At 44.6% G+C, this 12277-nt stretch overlaps 1 long non-coding RNA gene across 36 annotated transcripts in view; it reads left to right on the forward strand.

Moving 5' to 3' along the window:
- The window catches only part of LOC123584917, a 139641-nt gene that overhangs the window by 88083 nt on the left and 39281 nt on the right, over nucleotides 1-12277 (forward strand). For 32 of the 36 annotated variants that reach the window (XR_006705748.1, XR_006705747.1, XR_006705757.1 and 29 more), the window contains 3 exons: nucleotides 4050-4283; nucleotides 5749-5855; nucleotides 6241-7448. This is a non-coding gene — a long non-coding RNA (uncharacterized LOC123584917). Of the gene's footprint in view, nucleotides 1-4049; nucleotides 4284-5748; nucleotides 5856-6240; nucleotides 7449-12277 lie in introns of those variants that run through there. The other 4 variants (XR_006705753.1, XR_006705750.1, XR_006705779.1 and 1 more) reach the window with 4 other exon arrangements.

A 12277-nucleotide genomic window follows, 5' to 3' on the forward strand; every position in this document is an offset into this window, starting at 1 on the left:
CCCGTTTCTCCACATCCTCTCCAGCATCTATAGTCTCCTGATTTGTTCATTTTGGCCACTCTGACTGGCGTGAGGTGATATCTGAGTGTGGTTTTGATTTGTATTTCCCTGATGAGGAGCGACATTGAGCATCTTTTCATGTGCCTGTTGGCCATCCGGATGAGGACATTTATTTTTTAAATAAATTGGGGCGCCTGGGTGGCGCAGTCGGTTAAGCGTCCGACTTCAGCCAGGTCACGATCTCGCGGTCCGTGAGTTCGAGCCCCGCGTCGGGCTCTGGGCTGATGGCTCAGAGCCTGGAGCCTGTTTCCGATTCTGTGTCTCCCTCTCTCTCTGCCCCTCCCCCGTTCATGCTCTGTCTCTCTCTGTTCCCCAAAAAATAAATAAACGTTGAAAAAAAAAATTAAAAAAAATAAATGGCCCTCAAGAAGCCCACTGCTTAGTGCACGGTGGGACTGGGGGAAAGAAATGAGGAAGACAAGAGACTTAAATCTGGAAAATAATTATTCAGCTCCATAAAAACTTCTGGGTATAATTGGCTGCTAAATGAGTACTGTGGCACTCACTTGATATTTTAGGAGGTTGGAGGTATATGAAGTTGGAGAAAGGAAGGCTCCATAAAAAAAGTAGGACTTCTAGGCCTTGAAAAGTACATAATGTCTATACAACTGAGAATGTTTGGGACTAATGGAGACTTATTCATTCAGCACATAAGTAATGGGTATCTACTTGGTGCTTGGGATGCAGCAGTGAACAGAAGAGATAAAAACAATCTCTCCCTCATGGAGCTTCTGTTCTTATAGGCAGAGACAAACAATAAGTAAATAAGTGAGTTTATGGTATATTAGTAGGTGTAGGAAGCTTTGGGGAAGAAAAAAAAATCAAAGAAGAATGATACAGAGGGTCAACATGGGTGCATCTAGTCACACAGTGGATGCAATGACTGGTTCCCAAGAAGTAAGATAGGGAGCCATGCAGATCTTTTGGGAAGAACATGCAGGCAGAAGTAACAGAAGGTACAAAGGCTCTGAGGTATGTGTATGCCTGGTCTATGTGGTTGGCTCAGAGTGAACTAGAGCAAAAATAATAGTGGTTGGGTTCAAACTTTTTCTTTTATTTTGAGTGAAGGGGAGAAGCATTGGAAGCTTTATTAATTTTCTTTTGCTGTGTAACAAATTAACCACAAACTTAGTGGCTTAAAACAGCATAAATTTATTATCTCATCATTTCCAAAGGTCAGGATTCTGGCATGTTTTCAGTGGGTCCTCTACTCAGGATCTCACTAGGGTGAATCAAGGTGTCAGCTGGAGTTGCAACCTCATATGAGGTTTTGGGATCCTTTTTCAAGTTCACTGATTATTGGCAGAATAATAGTTGTGTCATTGTTGAGTAATAGTTGAATTATAGTTGTAGGACTGAGATCCCCACTTTCTTGTTCCCTTTTAGCCTGAAGTCGTTCTCAGCTCCCAGAGGCAACTTGCTATTCCCTGCCACATGGCCCTCTCCATAGCATGGCTGTTTTTGAGGGCATCTCTGCCGCTTTGACTTCCTCGGTCTCTGACCTCTGGACCTTCTTTTAAAAGGGCCCACCTGATTAAACCAGGTCGACCTATAGCAGGGGCAGGAATGTTGGGACCATTTTAGAATCCTGCTTACCCCAGAGGGCTGGAGCGGAAGAAAGGCATGGTCTGACTTCTGTTTCAGCAGGATTGCACTGGTGCTACATTGAGAATAGATGGCAGGGGGGAGGGAGGAGCATAAATAGAAACTGGGTGACCAGTTAGGAGGCCATAATGGGATATTGGGATGGAGAGGGCTGAGAGTGTGTTGAGACTGTTGCATGGCCAGGGAATGCCTGGAAGTCTAGAAGGAGATTCTAGACTTTATTTTGATGACAAAAGTCACCATGGTAGCATTTGAGTTGGGGACAAGTGTAACTATAGATTCACCCATGCATGATTGCTCAGAGGCTCCTTTGCCTCATCCTATAGAAGGATTTGTTTATAGTAAAAGCACAGTGGTTACCAAGAAGCAAGAGGTGGAGCAGAGGTGAGTCAACATGCCTGGGTTTGCTGAGGATGCTGCAGCCAGGTGTCACTTGGGATCCCCAAGAAATCTTCAGGCTCTGACTCAGGCCAGCATCTCCATTCCCCTCTTGTCTTAGGACCTCCCATTACCCCTTCTTTCCTCCTATCAAGGAAGATATCTCAAAGGATCCCACAAGGTGGAAGGCAGAAGCAGTCTGAAAAGTGTGGCAGGGATGTGCCTGCGAATATCTACTAGTCTGAGACTTGTCACCTCTCCAGGAGGGAGAAGGAAAGAGAATGAGGCATGTTTGAGGCAGGGTTGTTGAGGGCCAATGTGGAAATCAATGTGAAAATATCTACCTCAGAGCCTGGCATAGAGCAGGTCCTCGATCCAGTGATGTTTACTGTGCTTTGAGTGACTAATATGCCAGCCTTGTCTCAAGGAGTTTTGGTGAACACAAGTTTTCAAATAGCCTATGTGCAACAAACACGTGTGTGTGTGTGTGTGTGTGTGCGCGCGCATGTGTGTGTATTCTAAACTCAGGCTGTCTGAGTTGAGACCCTGGCTCCAGCACTTAATTGCATGATGTTATGCAAATCACTGACCCCTGTGTGCCTGGCTTCCCTCTTTGTAAATGAGGTGATAATAATAGCACCTGCCCCAGAGAATTGGTATAAGGGTTGCATCAATGACACGTATTAACATTTGTAAAGTGTTTAGAACAGCACCTGTAGGTATGCTACATAAGTTCTTGATACATAAAACGTGTAAATCTTGAAATCTCAAATGAGGTCTCCTCATCTTGTGGTGTTCTTTCTCAATTCTTGCAACCACCTGCACTGGATGTGAATGGAGCTGAAGGACTCACCTTTATGTGATTGAAGGAGACAGGGTTCCCAGGCGAGCCTTGCTGGGGGGATTTTTGTGGTTACCTGAGCTCAGCCCAGAGCCAGGCTGACTGGCCTGCACGTGGCTTCCAAGCTCCACCCCACACTACGGAGGCCCAGTTTCTGGGGACTGGAACTGGGAATAAGCTTTAAAAATATTCTCTGGGGGCGCCTGGGTGGTGCAGTTGGTTAAGCGTCCGACTTCAGCCAGGTCACGATCTCGCGGTCCGTGAGTTCGAGCCCCGCGTCGGGCTCTGGGCTGATGGCTCAGAGCCTGGAGCCTGTTTCCGATTCTGTGTCTCCCTCTCTCTCTGCCCCTCCCCCGTTCATGCTCTGTCTCTCTCTGTCCCCAAAATAAATAAACGTTGAAAAAAAAATTTAAAAACATTCTCTGGAGATTTTAATATCTAACTAGCCATGGTACTTACTGATAGTATTGATTTGTCTTTTTTGCCTGTGTTAATTTTCACTTTTGTCTGTGGAGAGTGAGCAAGTATGTGTGTGAGGTAATCCTTTGTCATCCACCTGCTCTGACAGAGTTATGGTAACAACTGGTTTGGATGTGGGCTTTTGTACCAAAGCTCATTCCATTGTCAGGTTGGTGAATAAAGCTCATTATTTGTTTCTGCGCTGCTGTTAAGACACAGAGAGCTTTCTTGCCTCATTCTCTCTCTCTCTCTCTCTCTCTCTCTCTCTCTCTCTCCAATGTAGGCATGAACCCTTTATGACCATTTCCTACATCCCCTTCTGAGTCAGATAGAAATATTTGATGGCCAGCAGTGCTGATAATAACTGATCTAGAGGTTAGAGCAGGGAGTAGAAAGACAAGGCCTTGGCTTGGTTTGAGGAGAGCAGGAGAGCTTCTGAGAAGCGGAGAAAGAAAAGCTCTTCCTCAGATCAACCCCCCCCCCCCCCCCCCCGGCCTCCTGGCACTGCTAAGGGGACAGTCAAGTTGAATAATTTAGAATTGCATCTTTAGTGGGCTGTTAATCTCCACCCCCACCCCCCTCAGAACAGAATAGCTCAAAACAGAGCTATCTTTCTGACCCTCCCCGATTGTTTTGTTATGGCTAATGGACTGATTTCCAGTTATATAACCTCTTCTCAGTTAGATGAAATCTCATTATTCCACAGTGTGGTGCACTTCAGGTCTGGGTTCACATTGAGCCACCTGAGAGGAGCTGGGAACGTGCTGTTTCTCATCATTTCCACCCAGCAAGAGAATTGGAGAGAAAGAGCTACACCCAAGCCAATTATGGCAGGGTCCTTGGGGGCTGTTATGTAATCTTCCAGAGACAGTGGAATGGAGTGGGCCTTGAGTTCCAGTGGGCACACTGGCTGAAGTCTTTTCTGTACTCCAGGTCTTGGGTAAGTAAGTTCTCTTTCAAACTCAGAGGATTTTGATGTATTTGTATGTGACTGGGTGAGGCAGGAGTCTTTTAATTTGACTTTAGATTTTCTTGCCTACAAATAAACAAAATGAGAAAATGAACAAAAATAAAGAGGTCTTTCTTCCAGGCCTGGTAATTGCTGTGTTTTAGGTCCTAAGTGAGCCCTGATCCAGGCAAATCGGGTCAGCAACACAATAATCTTTGAATCCAAATATGAAAACTCTGACTCCCAGGACAGGTACACAGTTCCACTGGGACACAGAAGCTTTGGTGAGATGTCTAGGCCTGGTGTCCTCTGAAACAATTAGGGTGGCAGTATAGCATGGTGGGGGACAGTATGGAGGGCTTTTGGGTCAGCAGAACTGGTTTGATTCTGCTCTGCCACTTACCAGGCATGTGATCTTGGACAAGTCACTTTATCAGGAAAACAGAAGCCACTCTTAGTTTTTAAACAGAGGGTACTTAATTTTACAGGCAATTGAAGAGCTAAAGTGACAAACAGCATGTGGGAGATGGGACCCAGGGAGGGGGGACATGTTATCAGAGTTCAGAAGCCAGGGCTTTCCCTGGGAGCTGGGACCATGGAGGGAGGAATGTCAGTGGGGAGCTAGAGTCATGGGGAGACAAAGAATGGCTGGAGATGCCATTCACAGAAGAGAGAGAAGAGGAGAAATACCTGAGGTTTTCCTTTCCTCTCACCCTACAATGCTGTACCAGTGCCCCCATTGGCTGAGACTGCTAGAAGGCAAAGGAGCCTGGGAAATGGGTCTTCTGTGATACAAAACAAAGCAGGGAAAGGGCAGGGAATGGATCAAAGAACTAATAGGTACATGGCTTGCATAGCCAGTAATGTCTTTAAATAAATTGTATCTAATGATTAATCACTAACTACTGCTATTGCTGAGGCTCAGGCATGGAGGAGCCAATGGACACTCTCAGTTGTCTGGGAGAAGAAGGGAATGCAGTATTTGCCCACATAGGTACCTCCTGTGCATATAGCACCTCCATCCTCTGTCCATTTAGCAGAAGGAAGAGCCCTAAGTGACTGGGGGTGGACTCAGCTTCCAGTTGAATGTATCTCAGACTGTGTTCTCTACAGGAAGCCTTGCTCCAAATGTACTCTCTTAGTCTGGTTTCCTCCAAAACCAACCTTGGGACAGGGACCTGGGTGCAAGTAGTTTATTTCAAAGGTGATCTCAGAAAACAGGAGTGAGGGCATGGAGAAGGGACACAAGGAAGGGAGAAAAGCCAATAAAGGGTGAATTAATGAGCAGATTACTATGGGTCATTGGGTTTGGTCCTACTGGAGACTTTCTGACAAATTATGTGGAATACATTTAAGAATCATCATCCTACCAATGAGCAGGGAGACTGCGGCTTTACTTCTGTCCCCCACTGGCAGAGGGTTTCCATCTGGAGAGTAACTTTTCCTTATCTTCTAGGCCATCTGTGGTGGAGCAAGCTCCCTCAATGCTGAAGAAAGTCCTTTGGCAGAGAAGAAGCTTACAGCATGCTGGGACCTGCCTGCTGCACCTGTGGGGGGATTTAGGTAGGCCAAGGGAAGCATGGCATGAGCACCATTTGTCATAGTCACTGAACCAAAGGAAGTAAAAAAAAATCCCTAAAGTGTGGTATTAGGTAGTAAGAGGGGTCATCCTCACCTTTGTCTCTTGGCTCTGGGACCTGGCTTATCTGACTTCAGGGGAAATAATACCATATATTGGCCACTTCATCCTATAGGATAGTGTCCCAACCGTACAGGGTGCAGGGCCCAGCAAGCATAATGGAAAAGAGACTGTCCAATTAAATCTTCAGTCATAGATGAATGCAGCCACTGCAAAACCTTGGTTAGGTAGGAAGCGTAGGGTTAGGGGGTATGGAAAGAAATACCCTGACCTCTTTCCTCCATTCTTCCCTTTCCAATCTCCTACTAGTGCCTTTCATTGGCTGAGCTCAACTGGAAGCAGAAGGAAACGTTGCCTGGATAATGCAGTCCACAGGGGTCTGTCTTCTGAAGGACAGCATGGGGCAAAGAGAGCCAGAGGATGGGGCAGAGAGGTGGCAATGAGAACACAGTCTGACTGATTGCTTCCAGAATGCCTCCCCCCTTTCCATCCAATCTCACAGTCGTCATCTTTGTTACAGCATCATCATTCTACCCGTGGACTATTGGGACAACCTCCTAACACATCTCCCTATCTCCAATCCACCAATACTAACGCCTGTGACACAGACTGAGTCCTACCACTTCCCTTTCAGAGAACTCTGGTGTTTCTCATTCTCTACTCCTTACTGAAGATGGCCAGATGAAAGGCAATTTAGGGGATAAAAAGACAATTCTGAGACTTCACATCTTATTTCTAAAAAGGAGAATCAGTATTAAGAAGCTGGAAATGGGTAATTTCACCATAAAAAGGGTGTGGTTAAAAAGAGTGTAAATTTGACTCTTTAATGTCTTAGCATCATAGCCAAGTCTCTTCTCAGTTAAAATTTTCCTTCCAGACTTGTTTTCCAGGACTTGTGTTCTGCATTCTCCCATGTGCCTTGGGTACCAGCCCTGACATCACTGGCCTGCACCATCCATGCTGAGAATTCTATACCTTTGCTCTTGCTGTTCCTCCAGCCCAGAAAGCCCCTCCCCAGCTGGCCTCCTTGGTGGATGGTTTGATCAACAGTTCATGGTCAGTTGAGTCAGTACACCAGGCTTCTAGGGCCTCATACTCAGAGTGTGGTACTTAGACAAGCAGCATAGCAGTACCTGGGAGATTGTTAGATATGTAACTCTCAGGGTCACCATATCTAGAATAGAATCAGAACCTGCATCTGCGCCAGATCTCCAGGTGATTCCCAGGTACTTCACAGTCGGAGAAGCAGCAAATGTTACATGAGCAACCTAAGTAGGGCTTGTAGCTTGAGCAAGGCAGCTTGGTTCCTTATCTGGTCTTCTTAGAATAAAGGTTAGGGGACTCAGTTTTTAGTTAGTTGTAAACCACTTGTATTATTAGCTCTGAAGTTATAAGGGGGGATAACAAAATGGTTAAGAGAATGAGCTTTTGCATGATACAGCCATGGGTTTAAGCCTCAGTTGTCTCACTTACTAGCTTGGAACTTAATAAAGGCAGTTAATGTCTCTCTGCCTCCACTTCCCAAAGTGTAACGTATTAATGACATCAGAGCATAGGAGCAAGGATTAAATGAAATCAGATGTGTCCATTGTTTAATAAATGTTAACTGTATTTGTTATTGAAAACCCGTGAAGCAAAGTTACTAGGCAAGAAGCCCTTGTGTGGGAAGGTCTTGGCCATTTAACTAGTGGTGGGAGGGGTAGGCCTTTGGTGATATAATAGGAACCTAGGGGCCTCAGAGTGACAAATCAGAGAAAACAAAGGTGCATCCAAGATAAGTTTAGTCTACCTGGCTGAACAGATGATCCCCCAGCAGAACAATGTCTGCAGGCACTATCGGGAAGGTAAGATGTATCCTGGTGGGCTCCTTGGAGGTAGGGTTATGGGGATTGGTGACCCCTCCTTTTAAGATATAAACTCAGCTGTATCTGATTAGACTGGACTAAAAAGGAGATATGCCACCATCCTCCTGCACAGCTCATGTGAAATAACCCTTATCATCTAATATCTTACTAGCACTCTATTACTTAAAAAAACACTCATTTCCATCATCTCTTTTAATTTGTTATGAGACAGGGTTAGCATGCTGTTCAAGTCTCCCATGACTGCCCACTTCTGCTGATTCACACAGGAAAAATAATCTAGTCCAGGGTAAAAAACAAACCTTGAGCTTGTGTCCCCAGACTTTGCCATTTTGAGTAAGAAATAGAAGGGATTGAGGGCTCATGAGGTGTCTTCCTCCCTCCTCCCTGTTGAAGGTTGTGACTTTGGAAAAGAGAGGAAGCCATGGGACAGGAGCAGCTGGCTTTGGAGAGGTTTTTCAGGGTATAGAATTGATGGGCTTAGCATATCAGAGTGATGAGTTACTGGCATGGATATAGTGAAACCTCAGGAAGTGTGGGGTTTGGGCCTGGATGTTTGCAAAACCATCTTGAAGACTTTAAAGGGGCATTTGAGACTGTGGAGAAAAATGCCCAGAGAAAAATGGAAAGCCCAATATGATCAATGGCACATGGAAGCAGTTGACTAATTTTCAAATGAAAACAAGAAGCAAGAGGCTAGGAACATTGTTATAGACTCTAGAACCAATTGCACAGGGTGTGGGCCACAAACTGAACTTGAATGTTAATGTAAGAAGGGAAATATGTACGTAGATTTATTTTCTTCATCTGGTAGGTTTATGTCAAGCTGAGGACTGTCACTATTGCTGAGAGGATTCAGCCCGGTGGGTATGCTGTATGTGCTGTTCCTGTCCAGGCAGCACTGCACAGTGGGTAAATCTTGGCCTCAGGAGTTCAAATCCTGGCTCTATCCCTTACTGTCTATGTGACTTTGGACCACTTCTCTAAGTTTTTGTTTTTTTTTTTTTAGTGATAGTTTTCTCATCTGTGAAGCAGGAGAAGTCTATCTTATAAGATTATTCAGAAAATTCAGTTAAATAGTATAAGGAAAGAATACAGTTCAACACAGTGAATGGTCCATTATTATCAGTGGAACCTTTTCTATTCTGGTGACCTGAACTGGCTCTTCTAAGTATTCACTCTAGCACCCACCCTGGCCTGACCTAGCTTTCCAGAGGCAAAAGGAATTCCAAGGTTACTTGAAAGCCACAGAAAATACCACATGGGTACAGAAGAAGCTGTCCAGACAGGAGATGGAGGGAGATGACAGAGAGGCGGCAGGAAAATAAGGGGCAAATGACATCTTGAAAGCTCAAGGAGTATAGATTTGATGAGTGATCACTAATGTTACAGTCTAGAGAAAGGGGACATGTGCTGTCCAGGGGAGAGCACGAGGGGACCTCTGAACCTGGGGGAAGGGGGTGGTATGATAGGAGGTGGGAGACCTGGGTGCTAGTCCCACCTGTTGTGACATCTTGGGAAATCCATTGGCCTCTCTGTCTTGCCCTTCCTGTTATGGTTAATGATTTATTCTTTTCAGTGTATTTTAGTTTTAAAGGAGTCTATGATTAAAGAATTGAGTTTAGGGGCAGCTGGGTAGCTCAGTTGGTTGACTTCAGCTTAGGTCATGATCTCAATGTTTGTGGGTTTGGGTCCTGAGTTGGGCTCCGTGCTGAATGCTTGTTCAGAGCCTGGAGGCTGCTTCGAATTCTGTGTCTCCTTCTCTCTCTGCCCCTCCCTTGCTAGCTAGCGCTCTCTCTCACTCTGCCTCTCAAAAATATATAAATGTAAAAAAAATTTTTTTAAATGATTTACTTTAAATTGGAAATTCAGTCTTTTTTTTTTTTTTAAAGGAGATAGAAATTTATTGAATACACCACAGGGAATCATCGAGGGAGGGACTATATGCCAAGAGGCAGTGATTGGCCTAGTTAAAGGGGGAAGGTGAGGAGGTATGGGAACATATGAAATTTCCCAGAAATTCAGTCTTAATTCAACAAGTGTTTAATGAGCACCTAGAAAGCTCAATGTTCTTACTGTGTTCAAAGCACCCTGGGGATCACATCCCTGGTTTGGAATTCTGGATTTGTCATCCATTATAGTTTGTCTTGGATGAATCATTCATCTTTCTCCATCTTTCATTTCCGCATGTGTTTAATGGTAATTGAGCACTGACTGACCCATCAAGGTACCAGGATGAGGAATAGGACTTAGAGAAGTTGTGTAATTTGTTCAAGATCTCATGTCTGTGAGCCGTAGAGCTGGGAGGTGAGCATAAGTCTGCTTTTCCCCCCACATACTTCCTCTCCATGCCTGTTTGCCACCTTCTCTATCAACAGAAGAAGCATTGCCAGGCTATTTGTCTCTATCATAGAGCAAACCTAGTGAATTATACTTAGTTATTCATCTGTCTTTACGGCTAGGTATAAGATTCTTAAAAACGGGATGATTCTGAATTACCTTTTTGTGTTCCTAAAGTCTAATAGAATGAGACTATAGATCTTCCTTCCTTTCTTCCTTCCTTCCTTCCTCACTTCCTTTCTTACTGGTAACAACACAGGTTTCTACTAAACACATTATTCTGAGACATGTTTTGTTCCACTTAATCTGTGCTCATTTGTTGAATGAATGGCTAATACTTGCCATTCAGCTTGTGTTTTGTAAAAGTAAGAGGTTAGGTCAGGCCCTATGCCTCTCACCAGAGCAATGTCCTCTTGGCCCTTACACTGATAAGAGAAGGTCCCAAGAGAAGCAGGTGGGGAGGAGGCAGGAATGCTCAAGTGAGCTATGTAGGAACACTGGGCTTTGGAGCATAAGGGCCCTTAACAGTCATGTGGAAGAGCAGCTCTCCACAGACAGGGGTATCTTCAAGTTGGAGTTAGGTTACAAGAATTTTTTTCAAATAATAACTGATAGAAGTTGTAGAATTTTTTTGTTCAAAGTTATCCCTGGAGCAACATCATTTTTCAGGTAACCCAGGTCATCCATGGGCCGAGTTACATATCCCATACATCTGAAAACATGAGCTCAACCCATTTCCCACTTCTTCCATTACCTTTGTATTAGTTAGGATGCAGATTTTGCTATTCTAACAAAGACCCAAAGCTGGAGCTGGCACAAATCTTCAGAAATTTTGAGAGCTGGCTGTTAAATACAGTCCTCATTAAAACTTAAATTATATAAACTTGAAAGGGATAAAGTATATTAAAAACAAAAGTAATGAATACTCAAAACCACTTCCTAAGAATTTTACCACATTTTACTATTTTCTGTGCTCTCACGATGATTTACATCTATTGCACGTGCATGGCGGTGTTGCTCTACGGTGGTACGATTCTGCAACCCCACGGTTCTGACCATCTAGGCTCCGTTGATTTTGCTGTTCTGGCATTTCAATACTTGCATTCCATCCTGGGTCCAAGGAAGCTTGCCAAAGCTTTAACATCCTGCCTGTACCCCAGGCAGAGGAAAGAGGAGAAATAGGAGGGGAGGTTCATTTCTTCTCTCTTTAGTACATGGTCTTGAATTTGAATATATCACTTCTGCTGACTTCCTACTGGCCACACCTAGCTGTAAAGGAGCCTGGCAATAAGGCTTTCATCTGGGATGCCCATGTGCCTGGCTAGAACTCTGTCCCTTTCAAAGGAAAATATGGATACTGGGGAATGGCTGGCACTTTCTATTATAACATTGCAATGGTTCTTCTCAGCTAGCTCTAGGCCACTAAGTGCTGTCTCCCACCCTCACCTCGCCTTTTCTGAAAGCCTATTACAGGGTTTTAGGAAATGCTTGTGCCACTGTTTGTAGCTGGTATAGACATGGCATCTTCTAGCCAATCTTACATCTTCAGCCTCCAGACAGTGAGAAGAGACTAAGACACATGAGCCAGGACTGTCTCTTCTAGAGAGAGAGCACCAGCAGATGAACACTGGCATGGAAGCCACCCCACCACCCATTCAGGGCTGAGCTGGGCTCCAGGTGGGGAAGGGATAATGATACCATGAAAAATAAGATAGCGGGCACCTGGGTGGCTCAGTCAGTTGAGCATCTGACTTCAGCTCAGGTCATGATCTCATGGGTTTGTGGGTTTGAGCTCTGCGTTGGGCTCTGTGCTGACAGCTCAGAGCCTGGAACCTGCTTCGGATTCTGTGTCTCCAATCTCACTGCCCCTCCCCCACTCATGTTCTGTCTCTCTCTCTCTCTCTCTCTCTCTCTCTCTTTCTCTCTCTCTCTCTCTCAAAAAAATTAGGTAGTACCTGCCTCAAGGAGCTTCTAGTCCAGATGAAGCACTTATTCCTGGAAGATCACTAAATAGTACAGATAATAACCAGTAAGGACTGGGTAGCTTCTTTTTAATTTTAAATTCTGGGCAGAGAATTAGTCCTCATGAACAACCAATTCATTGTTGGATTAAACTCTTGTTTTTAGCTTTTACAGTTATAATC

This window comes from Leopardus geoffroyi, chromosome C3 (assembly GCF_018350155.1).
Source record: "Leopardus geoffroyi isolate Oge1 chromosome C3, O.geoffroyi_Oge1_pat1.0, whole genome shotgun sequence".
In the NCBI taxonomy this organism is placed as follows: domain Eukaryota; kingdom Metazoa; phylum Chordata; class Mammalia; order Carnivora; family Felidae; genus Leopardus; species Leopardus geoffroyi.